Source organism: Crinia signifera, chromosome 7 (assembly GCF_055691185.1).
Source record: "Crinia signifera chromosome 7, ASM5569118v1, whole genome shotgun sequence".
NCBI classification, from domain to species: Eukaryota; Metazoa; Chordata; class Amphibia; order Anura; family Myobatrachidae; genus Crinia; species Crinia signifera.
Window position 1 is genome coordinate 101,167,751 of NC_139223.1, and position 20,626 is coordinate 101,188,376.

The 20,626-nt window shown below is 45.4% G+C and overlaps 1 protein-coding gene and 1 long non-coding RNA gene across 3 annotated transcripts in view; both read left to right on the forward strand.

The window, feature by feature from the left end:
* GLS (glutaminase) overlaps positions 1 to 20,626 on the forward strand; it is a 380,288-nt gene that overhangs the window by 68,843 nt on the left and 290,819 nt on the right. The window lies entirely within an intron of this gene.
* On the forward strand, positions 16,380 to 18,847 carry LOC146020427 (uncharacterized). The gene is made up of 4 exons (XR_014450788.1): positions 16,380 to 17,011; positions 17,123 to 17,187; positions 18,252 to 18,356; positions 18,649 to 18,847. It is a non-coding gene; the product is annotated as an uncharacterized LOC146020427 (long non-coding RNA).

Sequence of the window (20,626 nt, forward strand, 5' to 3'; positions counted from 1 at the left end):
GGGATCAAGCACTGCACCTCTCTCCGTTCCCCTTACTTAGGGGGCTGATCTCAGAGGGGTCTCAGGTCTCTGAATAGCACAGCAGCTGCAGGGGGGGCGCCTCCAAGATGGCGGCAGGTACTCATAATTTGGTAGGCTCGTTGTTACATGGAAGCCGGCCAGGAGATCACAGGCGTCAGGCGCAGCAGTCGGCGCCCCCTCTCCGCTCCGCTCCACAGGTGCAGATGTTCTTGCAGGGGGAGGCTTGGGCCGTGAGGGAGCCCGTCAGCTCCGGCGCCTCGCAGCAGGGGGGTATCAGCCCAGGCACACGCGGAGGTTGCAGGCTTCCGTCTGACCGGCTCAGGAGTCGTCTGTCCCCGCGCCCTCGCCAGCGAGGGGGATCCGACGTCAGCGGGCACAGCGGGGTCTCTGGGCTTCCTCCTCCGGGCGATGCCGCACAGCAAACGGCAGACGGCTGGACAGCGCTCGTCTCCCTGCGCTTCCAAGATGGCGCCGGCAGTGTGACACACACAGGGGGATCTCTCCGGAGTCTGGCACAGAGCAGTTCCGACGGCACAGGGGTCCCTTGTCGAGGTCAGTGCGTTCAGAGGGACAGGTACCAGCTATGCCCACCTCTGAGAGACTCTTCCCCACCCGACACAGGATAATAGCAGGATTATTGGATCAGGAGCAGTGCAGGCACACGTCCTACTCCATCTGCCGCTAGGCCACGCCCCCCAAGCATAACTTTAAAAAACAATTTCAAAGAGGCCCAACGGTCATCTGATCCTAAAACATTGTGTTAGGTATTCACACAGCGTAACCATTATCAGGTAAATGAAAATAAACAGTGACAAATAACATGTATAGTGTTCATCAAGTTCTGGGTGTGAGATGAAAAGAAGGGGGAAGATAAAGATTATCCCATATCTCCCATTCTGCAACAGGAGAAAAATGGAAAAGGTGGGGGGAGACCTGTAAAAGGGGGCTGAGCAAGTTCAAGTGTCAGGGATGGAAAAATGGGATTTTGCCTCCTCCTCTGTCTCGAAGAAAAGTGATTTCCCGTCCACGAACACACGAACCGGGTAGAGCAGGGAAAACTTGATGTTAGCATCAATAAGATTTTTGCAGACAGGTGTGAACGCCTTGCGTTTGGCTGCCACCAAAGCAGAGAAGTTCTGAAAGATGAGTATTCGGTCACCAATGTAGGAAAGGTTTGCGGTTTTGTGATAGTGCTCCAAAACTCTTTTTATCTGCGTAATTAAGGATTCTCATTATAACAGGGCGAGATCGCCCCCCACGATTAGGTCTATCTGGACCTATGCAGTGCGCTCTTCTATGGCGCACTGCCTTGAGGTCAAAGGATAATTGCTAATTGCTTCGGAATCCAGATAGATCAGAGGTGTAAAGGTGCGTACACATGTACAGATTTTTCTGTCTGATCTATCTGGTGGCAACAAAAACCTTGAAATGTATGGGAGCATACGACAGTCAAAAATTTTCACCCAATTGCAGGAAAACAGAAAAAAATATGTTTTGCTAAATTTGCTATATCAGAACGATTTAAACAATTTGTCTGACTGATCACTGTCTGTTTTCAAGCGTTTGGTATAAATTGTTTGATTGTCGTTTGCTCCCATACATTTTCAGGTTTTTGCTCCCACCAGATAAATCAGACAGAAAAATCTGTACGTGTGTACGCACCTTTTGAGCTTATGACTTTTCATTGATTCGGGGAATCCCACCACCCTCAGATTATTGCGATGGCTCCTGTGTTCCAGGTCCTTGATTTTCTTCTGGAGGGCCTTTATATCCCTAGATTGGGAATCAACGGTGCGCTGGGCTATAGTGAGATCATCTTCTACAGATGACACCCTTTGTTCCACCGCATCAAGGTGTTGGGAGTGGTGGGTCAGTTGAGTGAGACTGCTGTCTATTGCCTCTTTAATACCCGCCAGCTTCTCATCCAATAGAGGGCCGAGGACCTGATAACGCGTAGTTATGTAAAATTACTTTTTAACACTTAAATATAACGGCAAACGCTGAAATAATTGCACAGCAACACAAACTTGTAAAAAAAATGTATGACAATGCTTTACTTGTAAATTAGCTTAATTACAGGTATTTGTAAATGCAGACTAACACAAGAAACATAAAATTGATTAGCTAATAAATAAACAATAATTCTAGATCAAATCAAAATGGAAACCTATCAAGGACAGTGATCAGCCATTAAACCTTCTTCATAGTTACCTCCAGCCCCCTGATTGCCTGTTCTTCCTCAACTGCCTGCCCCTTCCTACTCTAACTCTGATATTTAAACCTTATTCACATTAATTAATTACTCATAAGCATCGAGTCTTATTGGCAAGCTTTGCTTTCAGTCATGATGTCATCATTCATCCAACACCCACCTTATTTGTTACTAGGGAAAGATTCAGTGGTCTTGGGGTCTACGCATGTGTGGCCTTGTTCTCATATTGTTAAGTTTGTGGAGACTAGCTGGATGTCCTCGCTCTCTGTACTGTCAACATCACATTCTTAAGCTTATAAAATCAAAAACTATTTTCTATAAGAAATCACTCTTCCAGCACTGTTCTGAATCTTCAGCCATTTTATAATGTTTTTATGCAAGTCATAGTTGACAAAATGGTTGCTGCCTCTAACAAACACATGCTGCTTAGCGCAAAGGGTAGGCCTTTTACGCCGTGGATAGTACCTTGTGCAACAAGCTAATGCCATCTGCAGCAATAGTAACAGTATTTAAGAAAACAGTGTAATAAAAGCATAGAATTATTGATGCGTTAATTTCTGTTTTAACAGACTGCAGCAATGTCTGCTGGTTTCATTTTGGGTTGTTTGGGTTTGGTAGTTGTTTTTCCTTTAGGAGGATCTGGTAGATGAGTGATCTAAATCAGTGGAATGTCCACACGTTGTAGCCTCAGAATGGACTAAAGCTGGGTCCACCTCGGACATTGGTTGGGGTATCAGGAACTTTTTCATAAACAAAGGTCCCACTGCGATGTAGATAGCAGACATAGGAGCACAATTTGTGTAGTAGGAAGGCTGTGTGAGGGTTAAAATATCTAATGTTGCATAGAGGTGGTCACATCATGGAGCAGGTTGAAGTAGGGAGGTGCCAGACCCGTTGGGATTTGGAGGGTGCAGGCATGTTACATTACAGTGTAAAAGCAGGCTATAGTCGGCTGAGGGTGAGGTCTGAGGGGAAGGGGAGTTTTTAGGGAGGTGAGTTGGGAGTCCAGGTAATATCTTCCTCACAGAATGGCTGCCAAGCCACGCCCCCTCGGGACGCATTTTTTATGAGTCCACTTCTTCCACACGAAGGAGTCCCTGCTTAAAGCTGCAAGACCTGGCTCTGACTCGGCAGAGTCCTATTAAATTGCCCTTTTATATGTGATTCATTTTATCATCACTTATTGTTACATTTATTTCTAGGGAAATTAGAGGCAAATTGAAGCATATCTTTGTTTGAGACTCTCAACTGGTAACATGTTTGCAATGTTGTAATAGGAATATAAAATCTAGTCTAATACCCTATCATTGTAGGTCATAATTTAGTAGCTATACATGTGACAAGAGTCAAGGATTGCTGCGCCCATGTCCAGGGACTGGAGGGGAATCCCAGCATGGCCACGGCCTGTAAGCAAGACTGGGAGAACAGGCATTGTGGAGTATGGACTAGATCAGGGGCCTACAACAGAGAGGTGTGTGCTAGAGTGATAGGATGAGCGCCACAGATGACTTCCGGCTATGCTGTCCAGACTCCGTTTCGTCAGCTGAGTGCACACTGCACAGGAGTCTCTTTTATAAGTGTACTTCAGAGTAAGAAAGTGTTTAACACTCCAGATGTGATAGACTCACAACAATAATTGTAAAAAAAAACCCCAGAAAGTTAATTATCTCAGTCATTTGTCAGTTATCTACTGAACAGAAATCTGTGGTACCCTTTCTGAGTTCACATTTGACTTGCACAAATAGGGAATACCAAATTACCCCTTGCTACACTCAGGGAAATATAAATGTTCTTGTTTTTCCAGGATTCACAGACCTAAAGAAGTGATGTGGGTTTTTGTTTTTTTATTAAACTCCCATATATCCAAATTTAGTTGGTTTCCTTTTGGTTTCAAAGCTATTAGCAGAACCAATAGCACTAGTAATTACTCTCTTGTTTAGTTGGACAGTAGTGATGTTTGTTGGTGTATTTATTAACTCCTGTAACATTCCATGCCTCTGGATACAGCATTTTCTTTCAGTTAAGTCATTTTATTAACATTGAATTTATTATAAGTTGTGTTGTTGACCTTAAGACTTATTCAGTTCTGATTTCTGATTAGATCTGTTGCTGAAACAGCAAATGTCCTTTTACAACATGTTCCCTTTGATACTAGTAGTGTCTTCATGGTTAATGATTCTGTTTGTGTTAAAATCATATGACTACCCAGGAACAGATATGCAGATTATCTTTTGGAAAATGTTCTATTTGGCATTCATTTTGTTTTCCATATCTGGTAAGAACTCTCAATTGATATTACACCCTTTCTATCAAGTAATACTGAAGCTCAGCAAAACTAAATTGGGGGAGGTGGGTCGACGTCAGTGGTGTAGCTTGGTTCCACGGTGCCCGGAGCAAGGGCATATTTCGCGCTCCCCCCTGTCGTCATGGCGCCGCAGCCCTGCCTCTGGCGTCCCAAACCGACGCATGCGCAGTGAGAGCGCTCGCCGGGTTTTAACTGTCCCCATGGACTTGCACGGGGGTTAACACTGCGCTAAAAAATAGAATAAAGCCGCTCAATAAATAATGCAATAAAAAATTAGGGTGAAAATTCCCCCTCTGCTAGCGATGGCACAGATAGGGGTCAGGGATTAGTCCTGCCTGTTCCTCTGGGTACTCTTGGAGATAGGGCCACACTGGCCGACTCATATGCCCTGGGCTGGTGCCTGGGGTGGTCTGGTTCCAGACCTTCCTATTCTGTGCCACCGGATGCTGGGGGCCATCACTGGTCGCTGCCTGATGTGGGGTGCTGCTGTGGGAGGTCAGTTGCTGTGGCCAGGTAGGTGCTGGCTCCCTGCCACTCTGGCTGTTGCTAGGCACGCTGAGTGCTGTGCCTGGGCGACACTGGGTACTGCGGCCAGGTGCTGGGTACATAGGCTGGGTGCGAGGCCTGGGCTCTCCTTCTCTCCTGTGGCCACCAGGACTTGCGGCCACCATGACTTGTGGAACAAGGAGCCCACATTGCCCGTGGAGAGGAGAAGTGCCTGGTCCCTGGAGAGGAAGAGGAAGCCCGGGGTCAGGGGTCAGCGCGATGAGGAGGAGAGTGAAGCTGCGTGGCGAGGGGCAGGAGGAAGAAGAGCAGCAAAGTGGCCAGCAGCATGTGGGAGCAGAGAGAGGGACGGAGCGGAGATTGACAGCTCCAGTTCCCGGCACCCGACAGCAGCGCCCGATACCTGGCAGCCAGGTGCCGTGGACTGGTGCGGTGATGCGGCTGCCGGGTATTGGGCGCTGCTGTCGGGTGCCGGGGACTGGAGCTGTCAATCTCCGCTCCGTCCCTCTCGGCTCTGCTCCCACGCGCTGCCTGCCACGCTGCTGCTCTTCCTCCTCCTGCCCCTCGCCACGCAGCTTCACTCTCCTCCTCGTCGCGCTGACCCCTGACTTAGCTAATGCTAAGGACAGTATCCAATTAGCCACAAGATTTTCTTGTAGCTAAAGGTTTTGTCTAATGTACTATTAGCCCCCCAAAAGCTGTTGCGAGCTGCTGGTTATTAGGGATTTTGGTTTCCTCTACCTCCCCCATGGCAGCCCTCACTCATGGGTTCTCCCTTCTGGGTAGTGCATCGGAAAGGAAAGAAAGACACCAGCCCCCATAAAAGGGCTCCTCCTCCTTCCTCCTGTGTCTTTTTTTCCTTTTCGGGTAAGTGCAGGTGTAGGAGGGTGGACACTGGCTTACCTAGGTTCCGACAGGTCTCTGCGGCGGTTCTGGCCCCCTGCAGATGACCGGGTCTCCATTCGGGACTCAGTGGAGCGAAATACATGGCCGCATGCGGTCCCCCCCGGGGGCAGCTACAGGCGGTGGCGTCCGCAGGAGTGGCGCGTGTGGCGGCGCGGGATAGCGTTGCCGCGTCACTGCCTGGCCCGCGTGCGTCGCACGGAACGGGCGGACGTCGGCAGCAGTGCGTGGCAGCGGGGCGCGGCGCCGGCGAGTGACGCACTTCCGCCGCGAGCGGAAGCGTACATTAGCTGGCGCCTAGAGACGGGACTCCGGAAGCCAGCGCGGGATCACCACAGTATCTGAGGTCTCGGAACAACCAGGTAAGGCGCCGGTGGCGCACGCTGCCTCACACATACTTTTTGCGTGATATGTATTATAAGTGTGGTTAGGAGGGTTTACTAGCGTTTTGTTGTCTCCTCCGTTAGAAGTGGGTCATCTTTCTATTCCAGTGATTGTGCGCTGCTGCCATGGAAGAAGAACGTAGTATAAGGAAGTCAGGGTAAGCCATTAGCTTTATATGTGTCCACCTGCTTAGTGTTAGTGTTGGTAGCTTATTTTAGTAACTATTATGGTTTTTTAGGTCAGAGACCAGCAAGGATAAGGACAGCAGGTCTAAGCGTAAGAAGCCACATTTGGATAAATGTGCAGCATGTGAAAAGGGGCTACCTCAGAAGCATGTGGGCATACTATGTGAAGGTTGTAAGGCCCCCCAGCAACTGCAGCCAGCACAAATGGCAAGCTTGGTGGAAATGTTAACGGCTGCATTAGCAGAGAAATTTGTGGCTAAAGAGGATGTGGAGAAACGGTCATCCAAAAGAAAGCATGTCATTGCTAGTGAGGACTCTGATGATTCAGTCCGGCAATCTACCAGTGCAGTCATACCAGAGTTTGATCTGGATCAAGTGGATGAGGGGCCTAGTCAGGATAAAATGGAGGCTGAGGTTAACCCCGACATGATTGATAACCTGCTAAACTTGATATATAAGTCCTTAAATATCGATGATCCGCAAGAGGATCTCAGCCTTCAGGAAATGCTGTTTAAGGACAAGAAACGCAAGGGTAAAGTGTTTCCACTGTCCAATACGCTGAAAGAAGTGATTTCAGAGGAATGGAAACACCCGGATAGACGGGTGGTGGTGTCAAGCAGAGTTAGCAAGATGTATCCGTTTGATAAACAGCAGGTGGCCTCTTGGGAGGTACCTCCAAAAGTGGACGCAGCAGTGGCGAGGTTGTCCAGAAAAACCACTTTGCCTCTTGAAGAGGCCAATATATTCAAAGACCCAATGGAAAGAAAGATCGAGTTAGGTCTTAGGAAGCAGCAGTTGGTGGCAGGCACTGCTTTAAAGCCAGCAGCGGCTATGGCCGTTACGTCCAGAGTGTTGCGTGGGTGGTGCCAGCAACTAGAAAGTGATATGCTGGATGGTCTCAAGAGGTCCGAGTTGCTCAGAATGGTGCAGGATGTACAACTTGCTGTGGAATTTCTATGCGAAGCGTCGTTAGACTCCGTGCGCCTGGCGGCAAGAGCCGGAGCCACAGCAGCAGCCACTAGGAGGGCCCTCTGGCTAAAGCCCTGGGCGGCGGACGTACAGTCTAAGAATAGACTCCTGTCAATGCCTTTTCAAGGTGACTATCTTTTTGGGAAACAATTAGATGATTTGGTTTCCAAAATTTCGGGGGGAAAATCTGTATGGTTGCCCCAAGATAAGACGGCTAAGAAAACACCCCCTCCGAGGTTTAACAGATATCAGCAGGAGTTCAGGGAGTCAAGGGCTTATAGGCCGGGAAGGCCTTACAGAAGGGGATCTTGGGTTTCCAGGGCTAATTTTCGAGGCCAAGGGAACAAAGAGAGCAGATTCTCTTCCAAAAAAGACCCCCAATGACGCCAACCCACAAAAAGTGGGAGCCAGGCTGCTGAAGTTTCAAAGCGCCTGGCAGGAATCCACATCGGACGAGTGGGTTCTAGAGGTAGTCCGTTCAGGCTACAAAATAGACTTTGTAAAGAAACCAGGGAATCTCCTGGTCCAATCTCCCATTCCAGAGGATTTGGAAGAAAGGAGAGCGTTGTTATCCAGCCTGAAGGAAATGCTGGATCAAGAGGTAGTCAGCGTGGTGGCAAAACCGCAGGAATTTCAGGGATGGTTTTCCCGATTCTTTGTGGTGAGAAAGGCCACAGGGGGATTTCGAACAATCCTAGATCTACGCAGACTGAACAAGTTCATAAGAATAAAGTCGTTCAGGATGGAGTCAATAAAATCAGTTATTTTGGATTTCAATCAAAACGACTTCATGTCCTCAATAGACCTCAAGGACGCCTATCTTCATGTCCCGATCTTCGAAGGACATCGGAAGTTTCTAAGGTTCAGGGTGCAAGGGGTTACCTATCAATTCAACGCGCTCCCCTTTGGCCTGGCAACCTCACCCAGAACGTTTACCAAAGTGCTAGTGGTCATAATCGCATGGCTAAGGCGAAGGGGGATAAGGCTGTACCCTTATCTGGACGACATCCTGATTGTGGCAGAATCAAAGGGTCTTCTAATACAGCACACAGCAGAGGTAAAGTGCCTAAATTATCATGGGTGGCTTATAAACGAGAAAGAGTCATCTCGCCCCAACTCAAGAAATACAGTATTTAGGGGTAATTTTAAATACCCGAGACCTGAAGGTGTCTCTGACAGAGGTCAGGAGAAACAAGCTAGTGAAAAAAGTAGAATGGATGAGAAAGAGGACAATAGTCTCATCACGGGACTGCATGGAAACCTTGGGGCTCATGTCAGCAGCCCTAGAAACAATACCGTGGTCCCGGTTTCACATGCGAAGGCTCCAGGCATGCTTCTTAATACAATGGGACAAAGACAGCAGGGAATTGAGCCAGCGAATAACACTGTCAAATGCGGCCAAGAGAGATTTGGATTGGTGGTCCGATACGGAACGTCTGGCACAAGGAAAAATCTTTGCCACCAGGGAACAGGTGGTGATCACGACAGACGCCAGCCAGTACGGCTGGGGAGCAACATGTGCCAGCCAGATAGCTCAAGGCCACTGGTCGGTAGAATGGCAAGCAACCCACTCCAACCTGAGAGAGATGGAGGCAGTGTACCGAGCATGCATTCACTTCCAGGCTCAAGAACAAGACAGAGAACTGATCATAAGATCCGACAATCAGGCGGTGGTGTCTTATATAAATCATCAAGGGGGCACAAAAAGCAGAGCATTACTGGAACAGATGTCCAAGATACTCGAGTGGGCAGAAGCCAGGGTAGTAAACATCTCAGCAGTATTTCTTGCAGGGAAAGACAATGTGATAGCGGACCAACTAAGCAGAGAGGAATGCTTGCCAGGCAAGTGGGCCCTCAACAGCACAGTCTTCGACCGCTTAGTAAGAAAGTGGGGCAAGCCACAAGTAGATTTGATGGCAACAAAGGTGAACAGGAAAGTGCCAGTTTACTTTTCAAGGTTCCGGGAGCCCCAGGCGGCTCAAGTCGACGCCCTGACGGCAGTTTGGGACATGGACACGGCATATGCGTTTCCTCCGATTCCGGTAATCCCAAGACTACTAAAGAAAATTCAGAGGGAGAACGTACAGGTCATAACAATTCTTCCATATTGGCCCAGGAGGCCGTGGTTCAGCACGGTGTGCAGGTTGGCAGTAGACGGCCCATGGAGACTACCAGCAGTTCAAGACTTACTGTCGCAGGGACAAGTAACGAGGGCACAACCCCCGTCGTGGAACCTGACGGCCTGGTTACTGAGACCAAGACATTAGAGGCAAAAGGCTTTGATAAAGAAGTCATTGGGACACTACTCCAAGCCAGGAGAAATTCCACAATGAAGACATACTATAGAATGTGGAAGAGATATGTGTATTGGGCAAGAGGCGAGCAGAAAGACCCAAAGTTGGTGGCGACAATATTAAGCTTCCTACAACGGGGTCTCCAGATGGGCCTCTCAGGTAGTACCCTGAATGTACAGATATCAGCGCTAGCCTCCATGCTAGACTGGGATGTAGCGAGCAACAGGGATGTGCGCCGGTTCATGCAAGCGGTGAAAAGACTGAAGCTAAGAGTTAGGAATCCGTTACCTCCGTGGGATCTAAACTTGGTGCTAGGTGTTCTCACGGAAGACCCTTTTGAACCAATACATGAAATATCACTCAAGTTATTATCATGGAAAGTACTATTTCTAGTGGCCATAACTTCAGCTCGCAGAGTCTCGGAGTTGCAGGCATTATGGATAGACGAACCTTACCTGAACTTCTATGAAGATAAAGTGACTTTAAGAACAAATCCGCAGTTTGTCCCGAAAGTGGCGTCAGAATTTCATGTAAATCAGGAAATCGTGCTTCCATCCTTTTGTTCCAACCCATCAAACAGCAAGGAGGAGCGTCTTCATACATTGGATCTGGTCAGGGCTCTTACGGTCTACAAACAAAGAACAGCAGAAGTGCGACAAGCAAGAAATTTGTTCATATTGATGGGGGGACACAGAAAAGGTCAAGCAGCGTCCAAACAAACGCTATCAAGATGGATCAGGGAGTGTATCTTAAAAGCATACCAAATAAGAAGCGCGGTGCCGCCTGTAGGGCTTAAAGCTCACTCCACAAGGTCGGTGGCCTCATCCTGGGCGGAGAAAGAATCCGTCTCAGTTTTGGAACTGTGCAAAGCGGCAGGATGGTCATCGGTTCATACCTTTACAAGACATTACAGGGTCGATGTAATGTCATCATCAGATGCCAAGTTTGGGAGAAGAATCCTGAGCGCGGCAGTCTTGTGAAGAAACATAAGAAATTATTTTGTTTGGTTATTATAGCCGAAATAGGCTCATGTTTCCGTTACGTGAGTATTAACCCCCCCTGAATTGACGTACTGCTTGGGTACGACCCATGAGTGAGGGCTGCCATGGGGGAGGTAGAGGAAACACCGAGTTATTACCTGGTAATGGGTTTTCCTCTACTCCACCATGGCAGCATATATTCCCTACCCTCACTAGTTGTTATTAATGTGTTGTGTACTAATCTGTTATGTTTTTAAGCTGGAGAATTCAAAGACACAGGAGGAAGGAGGAGGTGCCCTTTTATGGGGGCTGGTGTCTTTCTTTCCTTTCCGATGCACTACCCAGAAGGGAGAACCCATGAGTGAGGGCTGCCATGGTGGAGTAGAGGAAAACCCATTACCAGGTAATAACTCGGTGTTTACCTGCCTCAGACAGGCGAAACGAAATCCCAGAATGCAGCCTCAAAGCCACATCCATGAGAAAACCCCCTGCACTTTTCACTGAATCTCTGCTTTCCAGATAATTTATTTAATTTGGGGGTCCAAATAAGTTTCTCTAAAAAAAATACAATATATTGTTGATAACTTCAGTATTTGCTCTCCTTAAAGTGGTTGTGTGATGACCTACTATACAGTGTATTGTGTGTCATGATGAAGCATGCTATAGTGAATTTGTTTACAGTGATGATCAATTCCCAGCAGTCTCTGCAACTGTTTAAGAGGTCAGGAGTTGGTCACATGACCAGTGTCAGGAGATGACAGTTGACTGAGCAACAGTTGGGCAGTGCAGTCTGTGAGGAGAAGATGGAGAGTCACTGAGGAGAGGGAAGGAGAGCGCGCAAAATGGAGTTCACACTGGAGCGCTCTAAGGGACAGTGCTTACCTCTTACAGTAGAGTCCTCCCTGATGATCCCGGTTTTCTATGGGGTCATCTGATCAGTGCACCCAGAGACTGTGCAGCAGCACAGCGAAGGCTGAGGAGACACAGTGGGTGGCCATAGTAAAGGGTAGGTCAGTCGGTGACGCATCATCCCTGGGATGGCCTTAGGCGGAGTCTGTGGTGTCTTCTGCCTTGAATCCAGGAGGGAGGTGTGGTGAGTCCAGCCCCATCTACCCCTATTTGGCAAAGAAGGGGACGGCATCCATTAGTATACACACAGGGAACTGCCCAGTGACTCTTGAATAAAGTAAGTCTAATTGGGAGGGAATAATCACAGTACAAGCCAGCTCTAAATATGCTCCCACTATGTCAGCTACTATAGAAAGCATTATACTGGATATTATGCTAAGCTTGCAACCAAGGGAGCTGCTGAACCTGTGCTCCATTTTCAGTGTAATACTCTTCAGGCAGACTTCTCAAGGGGAAAGAAAAGCTTTGGTTATTTGTATACTGCACGTGAGACCATATACAGGGAATCTGTGTAAACCCTCAGGAAAGCGATAAGATAATTTCTATCAGACTTCTATCAGACAATGCTTCAGTTCAGAGAGTATTACAGAAAGTGAGACAGCTGAGCTTCAATAACCTTATATGTTACAGCAACAAATGTATTGACTGATATTTAACATCATTAAGTTGCTGGACTCTAGTAAAGGAAAAGAACCGCTTTATTCAAAATGAGGTTCTCTTTCTTTTACCAGCATTAACACTGTGGATTACAAATATTTCACTAAAAGTTTCAACTTTAGAGTAAGGAACTTACCTTAAAGGACTTTATTATAGCGGCGCTATAACACTTCCTGCTTCACCTCAGTAGCGAGGCGAAGCAGGAGGGGAGAGCGACAAGATCTACTAAGATCTTGCCTGCCGTAGCGGGCGAGCGCTAACTCCCCCCTCTGGCGATGCCTCCTCCAGCTGACAGCGCATCAGTTAAGACTGACGTGCTTTCTGCTTCTCCACTGCCGGCTAGACTGCTCATGTACGGGATCTCGCTACTCATGTGAGATCCCCAGCGCAGCTCAGAGCCAGCAGCAGGGACAGTGCTGTCCCTGCTGTAGGCATAGGGCATCGCCGCCTGCAGCTGTCGAAGTCGATAGCTGCAGGCGGTGGAACGGTCAGCGATGCTGACCGTTCATAAATTAGGTATGACCGTTAAGCGCTGTACTTCAAATAGTACATGCGCTACGTCACCGCCCACACATCGCCCGCCGTTAATGTACCCGCACAGCGGAGTTGATAGATGCAGTGAAGCGCTATCCACTGCTTTAGCGCAGGCGGATAGTGCAGATGCCCCACAATGCCAGATAATAAATCGACCCCCTCAGTAGCAAATTGTAGACTTTGGAGGAACTGCTGACTTTTGCTCACCAAGTAATTCTGCAAAAACATCTAAAAGCACTTATTTTGTTACTTACTGCAGTTGCAGTCAGAGAACAGAGATTAGAGTGCACTAAAAGGGTTACACATTATTGCGCAATAATAACCTTAATTGTGATATTGTTGTATAAAATTGTTATTCATGAAATTCAGAATGTTATGTTATTTATGCATAGTGATAACTATATTTACTGGTTATAGCAAAGGAAGGTAGGGTTGTATAACCTGTTTAATTATAGGAACCTGCTAAAGGAAAGAGCGAAAGCAGAGCATTATCCTTCCAATTCCGGTTCAATAAAATTTGAGTTGTCATTATCTATTGAATTATTTTAGTCACCTGATGTGTTATGTGCTAAGTTGTATTATATGCTTGTTTGCAAATACATTGTTAAACTCTTATGGGTTGTATTTAAACTCCATGGGTGAAATTAATTAAGATGTAAAGTACACTTCACAAGGCATGTTGCTATAGGCAACCAATCACATCCTGTCTACTATCTTCTAGAGCAGGGGTGGGAAACCTTTTTTTGTGCCAAGGGACGTTTGTATGGGGGAAAAAATCCTTCGGGGGCCATATGTAAAATTTTCTCTTACAAATTGTCCTGCTGCAGCCGTCCCTCGCACCAGCGGCTGCTGCTGAATAGGACTGACAGTCTCCGGCTGCTGTTGATTTAAGAGGAATCTCATGAAAACTACCGACCTCTAGCGAGAATTCCCCTGTACTTGACTCCCGGGAAAAAGCCGCTGGGCGGGTGAGTGGGCCACTCAGACCGGCTACGGGGGCCACATATAGCCCGCGGGCCTGAGGTTCCCCACCCCTGTTCTAGAGGGTGGTAAATAAATAAGAAGCAGCTGATTGGTTGCCCATAGCAATATGACCTGTGAAGTGTATTTCACATCTTAATCTGCAAAAATTTGAAAAAAGTAGACTACATTTTTGCAGATTGTTATTGTCCATTTGGATGGTCCGGTGACCATCACTATTAGTCTCCTGCAGCTGGAAATTACAGCGCCAGAGGTTAAATTGTTTTTTCTTTGTTGCATTTCACATCTTAGTAAATTTCATCCCATGTGTCTTATTCCTTCGGAGTGGAAGTGAAAATAACCTGTAAAGAACAGAATACTTACCGAAAAATGATATACTTACCTGTTGATCCTAGTAAAGTATCACAGTTGCAGCAACGTACGAATCAGGACCACTATTTCTTTTGTATTGTATGAAGCAGTGTTGTAAAGCATCTAAAATAAGTATTAAATGTTTTCATCGATCAATGACCACTTATGCCTTTGATATGGTTCACAAAGGGCAGAATTGTACCATTGCTTGTGGGAATGTCCAAAAGTTCAGGGGTTTTGGGTTCAATTATGGAGATATGCTACCCAACACCTGTGGTGACATTTAATAGGATGAGATATTTAGATTTTTACATCCAAAGTCGCACGTTTTTAATTTAATAGGATGTGAATTGCGCTGTATATCTCATTTTTCCCCCGGTCGGTTTAAATTCACACTTTATATCGCATCCATATGTTTTCTCATTCAAAAGTATACAAATCGCCTATTTAAACGGATGCGAATTCGGAAATTCGCCATTTAAATTTGACTAATAATCGCCACCTAATCAGACCAGGTTGAGATGGGCGATTTTAAAACACACCAACAGGGGAAAAAAATAGAAATGGTTTAATTTTACACCGGTGTCCCCTAGTGTCATCAGAAACACCCCAACATCATCAAGGGCACCTGTAAGGGTTTGAGCAATGACGTTTTTGCAATCAGGAGTTGATCTCTGTTTTTGTGATTTGGCACATTTGGAGGAGCTGCACGGGAGGGGAGGAGGAAGCAGGCTGCGCACCAGATCCAGGTCCGCAAACCACTTTGTGCTTCACATAGGCACCGTGCCAGGGTGTACCTGGACACCCTCTCAGATCAAGCAGTGGTGGGGATGTTTAGGCTGAACCACACAAACTTCTTGACATTATATGAGCAGGTGAGAAATTATTTGAAGCCTTTTGGGGGCTGCCAACAATGCAGTGTCTGGGCTGCAAAACTTAATGTTTGCCCTCTAATTCCTTGCCACAGGCACCACTCAGTCACTGAGGGATTTGCAAGCCACTTTCTCAAAGCATTTTGCTCAGGTTAACAACTCTGGTTCAGAAAGAACAAACCAATCGGGCGCAATCAGTGACCACACCCCCTTTTGGGGAAAAAAGGGGGGGTGGAAAATAGAAAATAATAAAAAACTGGAAAATTACACAAAGATTATTGAATCAGTTAGGTAAATATGGATGTAAATATGGTTGGCTGCTCCCAAGTACAAATAGGTATATTTGTAAGAGGACAATGGTCCTTATTCTAATTCACGCTTAGAGACAAATTCCTTCTCAGATGGACAAAACCATGTGCACTGCAGGGGGGCAGATGTAACAAGTGCAGATTGAATTAGATTTGGGTGAGTTATTTTGTTTCTGTGTAGGGTAAATACTGGCTGCTTTATTTCTAGACTGCAATATAGATCTCACTTTGAAGTAAAACCCCACCCAAATCTAATTCTCTGCACATGTTATATCTGCCCCACCTGCAGTGCACATGGTTTTGTCCATCTGAGAAGGAATTTGCTTCTAAGAGTGAACCAGAATAAGGCCCAATATGTAGAAAGACAAGATATAAGCGATAATTCGCATATATATATAGAGAGCGCCACAGTTGGATGAATTCAATCCAAATTTATTAATATAAAATAGCACACAATAAAATTGTACAGACAATATAAGCTCATAAAAATACAAAAAAGTAAAAAGAATCGATATATTCGCACACACTTCTATTGACGATTTCAAGGGCTGTAATAGACAGCCGATTGTCCTTTAAATTGATCCTTAAATGGATTTGGGGAATTATAAATGTCAGTGGCTTACTCAGAGTATTTATCAATGATTAACCGACCTCAGATCCTTTTAAATTTGAACAGCCGAGAGAAATATTCAGTTGTGCTGTGTATATTCAACAGACAGCTCCAGCACCCCTGTCAGCGGTCGCCGCCTGTTGACAACCCGCTGATGAGATGTTTCACAGGGGGCGAGCCGTCCGTCTCCGGCAAACAGCGCGGATGGAAGTTTGCTGTACTGCCGGGAATCACAGAAGTCAGAACACAGTGCAAACACTCACACAGGTTGCGGTGGCTTGAATTACCGGTCAGACGGCGGCTGCTTGTTGAAGATAGCAACACACTGGGGAGGTCACTCTGGAACGGCTTGGAGATTTTTAAGGCAGGTTGAGGTAGATTGTTAAGCGGTTGCTCTGAGTCGGCTACACGGAGTGCCAGCTGGTAAAATCCCTTTTTTTTAAGGCACAATTGTATGTAAATAGTACAGAGATTGCATAGCACTCGAATCTTAAGTCGATTAGCAAGGGAATCTCACCGTGTGTGCACAGCATAACATTATTGTCAGCATTAATTATTTGTGTTGTGAAATGTGACAATCTTGTAACTTCAATAGTGTGCTTTATTACCTTCAAAAAATATGAATACACATGTGTACACTCTTACACCACAAAAATATGTTTTGCAGGTGACTCAGGATATGGATATTTCTTGTGGCTCATGACACCTCTGCATAATCCACAAGGGCCTTCACAGCACCACTACAACAAAGCACACATTTCCACCCGCAATGTTGTGGAACGCACCTTTTAGGGTGCTGAGAAGTCATTTTAGGTGTTTCGACAGGTCAACACTGCTTTTTCACCCAGCCAAAGTAGTGATGATCATCCAGGCTTGCTGCATGTTACATAACATTGCCATGGGCCAAGGCAATTATGTTGTGGAGGGCATTGCAGCAGTCACAGAGGAAGCTGAAGCTACACCAGCTGGGGTAGTTAGGAGTTCGCTAGGGGGATGTTATCCGTGATGAGCTGATACGGCACATTTTCTCAGGTATTTGGATGTATTCCATTTTAAATGTTTTAAATAATTATCCAAAAACCACTATTTTATACCGTTAATGTACATTTAAAAAAAAAACTTTCATATGTTTCTAATGTTTAGGGGAATAAGGCCCACCCCTAAGAAGTGCTGCCAAACCTGCTGGTTGATTTCATGCATACATGCTGGTAAGTATGTGGACCAAATGTAAAAAAAAATAAAGATTGGACATTTTCTAAAATGCTTTATTACAATGTCAATTACAGAAGTGCTTCTTCATGATTTAATTCTATTATAATTAACATATAGGGTGAGATTCAATAGGATGAGATATTCAGAAAGTGAGAGATTTGGGAAGAAATCTCCAGTTTTTTTAAAGCAGCAATCATTTACACTGCAAAACCAGTTTGATTTTGAAGTGTAGATGATTGCCGCTTTAAAAAAACTGTAGATTTCTTCCAAAATCTCTCACTTTCTGAATATCTCATCCTATTAAATCTCACCCCCTATGTTATAAAAAAAAAAACAAAATGCATGTTTGTGTAGCCAAAGGAGTAAATTGTAGTAAATTGTACCCCTATACATGATTGCAAACAGTGTACTTATATACAAAATTAAATAATAAAAAAGTAAAAAGAAATACAAAAAGAAAAAAACACGCACACAATTATGGCTTTTACCCTGGGTCCTGCTACAGTCCCCCTTTCCACCTTTGCCCACACCACCCCTGGTTCTCACACTCCTACGGGGCGGATTAGTTGGAGATGTACTGATAGGAATTCTGGATACACTGCTGATTGTTCAAGAGGCAGGATTAATTATGTTTTCTTATCGGGCAGTAAGGTGCGTGTGTAGAGACACTAAAGCAGTTGTTTGTGCCATAATGGCTTGTGTTATGCACCTACACTTTCATTCAGGGTCCTAAGGGAATCGGTTTGTGCCCTTAGGGCCTGACTGATTTCAGATAGGCGACCATCTATAGTGGCAGCCATGCATATTTTTGTCCCAGCAGTTACGCTGACGGTGTTGGCTACCTTGCGCAATTGCTGGCACATATTTCTAAGGTACCCTTGCATTTTTTGCATTTGATTAGTTTGATTAGCCATGAACTCACCCTTTGTGCTTTTGAAGCTGTCTAAAGACCTAGCCAGATCATTATCAGTAGGGGCTGGTTGTGTTACTGGTGTATGTTGGGGTTCCATGACGCCTGGTGGCCTTTGTGTGACTGATGGTTTTTTGGCTTCCTCCACAGGATCAAATGTCTCCTCTGTCTCTAGATTAAGTTTCTATTAGTCCTTAATCATTTGTGGCGGTACTTGCCACTGGAGCTGATGTCCCTGTGAATATTTTGACATTGGTAAATATGTTTACACTACTCTGGAGTATGGTTAAGTGGGCAATTTTGGCTAAATGTTATGATATGCATATTCCTAACCATGCTTAATATGGAGACTGTTACATCACCATGATGTGATGTATAGTTATATTGCTGGGATACCTTTCTAAATAATTAAAACTGGACTGCACACCATCGGCCTTAATAATGATAATTGCGACACAAAATAGTGTTTTGTGAGTAACAAAATGTAGGGGTGTTATTTTGCAGTCCTATATTTTAGCAAAATAGTGTTTTTGTACAATTTTTACAGGAATAACTCACCTGCAGCTTGTGGAGCAGGACCCCTTCTGAGATGTGGAGCTGTGAATACATAGGACACCATTTAGCATGCATCATCAGATGTGTAAATTTATCAGAACTACTGGACTACATGGGCCAAATTATTTTGTGATATTCCTCCAACTGGGATTATAAAAAATAAACATTTTTTTTTTTGGTAAAAAATGCAACTATACAAAAAAGTGTGATGTTTCTTATAAGATGATGGTGTTACAAATATTGGATAAAATATTGCTGTATCCAACATTTAAAATAGTATTTAATTTTATTTACAATAAAAGCAGTTGTGGAACTGCATGAACCAGCATGGCCACAAAACTTCTAATTTAAACATTATCTTTCCATGAGGCCACCTTCCTGGGATGTTTAGTGCTGCAGCAGCACTATATTGAAGAAAACATACCAATACAGCATTACATGATTTTGACATTAGAATGTTTCCTTTTAGTTTTTTAAATATGAAAACACGGTACTTATGTAATATCTGGGCTCCCGTTTTTCTTATGAGACCGCGTCCCGACGCGGGGCTCGCTGCGCTCACCACGCTTCGGGCACGGTGGCTCGCTGCGCTCGCCACACTATATAAAATCAACTCCATGCGTAGTTGGATAGTAGGGGTATGAAAAAATGGGGTGCATTTAACATGGGAGCCCAGATAATACATAAGTACCGAAAACACTTACCAGGTTGTGGTGGTGATGCTAGTCTATCTGTGTAGGCCGGGAAGGACCTCTGGCGGTATCACTCTATTTAGTTTCTCCTTGTAGGCTGTGTATGTTATGGGCACACTGATTCCTCCCCCTGTGCCTGTGGCCTTCTTCATCTCAGTAGCCATTTTGGTCTTCAATGTCGTGAAAGCGCTTCTTAACATTCCTGACTTTTGCACTTGTGAATGCTAACTGCATTAACTGCAGCAGTAATGTCCTCCCACATTTGTCGCTTACAAGCCATATTAGTACGCTGATTATCTTTTCCTAAAAGGCTATTAAAGAGTGCGACAATAGCTCTGACAAGGGCATAGTTTTCCTCATAGGAAAAACACACATCCTCACCCTCCTCCTCTGCGGCCTCCTCATCCTGGGCAGCACCACCCTCCTTCTCCTGCCAGCCTACACTGGAGATGTCTGCCTCCTCTAGCGCTTCCTCATGCTGTGTGTCAAACAGCTCCTCGTGTGTGCTGCTGTAGCTGGGGCAGCAACAGCCTCCTCCTGCTGTGGCTGCTCCTCCTGCCTCCTCCCTGCCACTGACCTCCTTGGCACCATGCTGCCTCTCTCACTGCTGCTTTCTCTCAGTCTCTTTCCACTTCTCCTCTACATACTGCTCTCACAACCTTTCAAAGGTCAAAATGGTGCCTGCCTCTTTATAAAGGGTGTGTGATGCATATATTAGGGGACTTAGGTGGGCCAATAGGTGGGGGTGTTCTGTTTGGAAAGGTGCAGATAGAAATCTTATTCCGATTGGTCAGAAATTCGCACATTACCTGGTCATGATATCATGCCACATCGCACCACATAGCATTTTTCAGCCACTAATTCAATTGTCGATTTTCTTTAAAAAGTTTGTGATTTCTAAAACGGCAATATGGTGCGATTTCTAAACCTAACTTACAGTATTATGATCACATTCTATTAAATGTCACCCTTAGTTTCTATCTATCCCTTAACCTCCAAATGGGGAATATTTGTCATCAGGGACCCACAAGAAGTTAGGAATTTACTGATCATTTTATTAGCAGGTGACAAAACAATGTATTCTTCAGCTTTGGCTGCACCCTACAGCTTCTCTATTGTCAGTTTAAAAAAAAAATCATATCTTTAGGATGGAATGGCTCAAAGCACTCTTGCAAAAAGAAAATTTTACCACATTTTTTTTCGACACTTGGGAAAGCCATATACAGTATAAACCCTATATCTATCACTAAAGAAGCAGGTTGGGAAATGTTTTCAAAA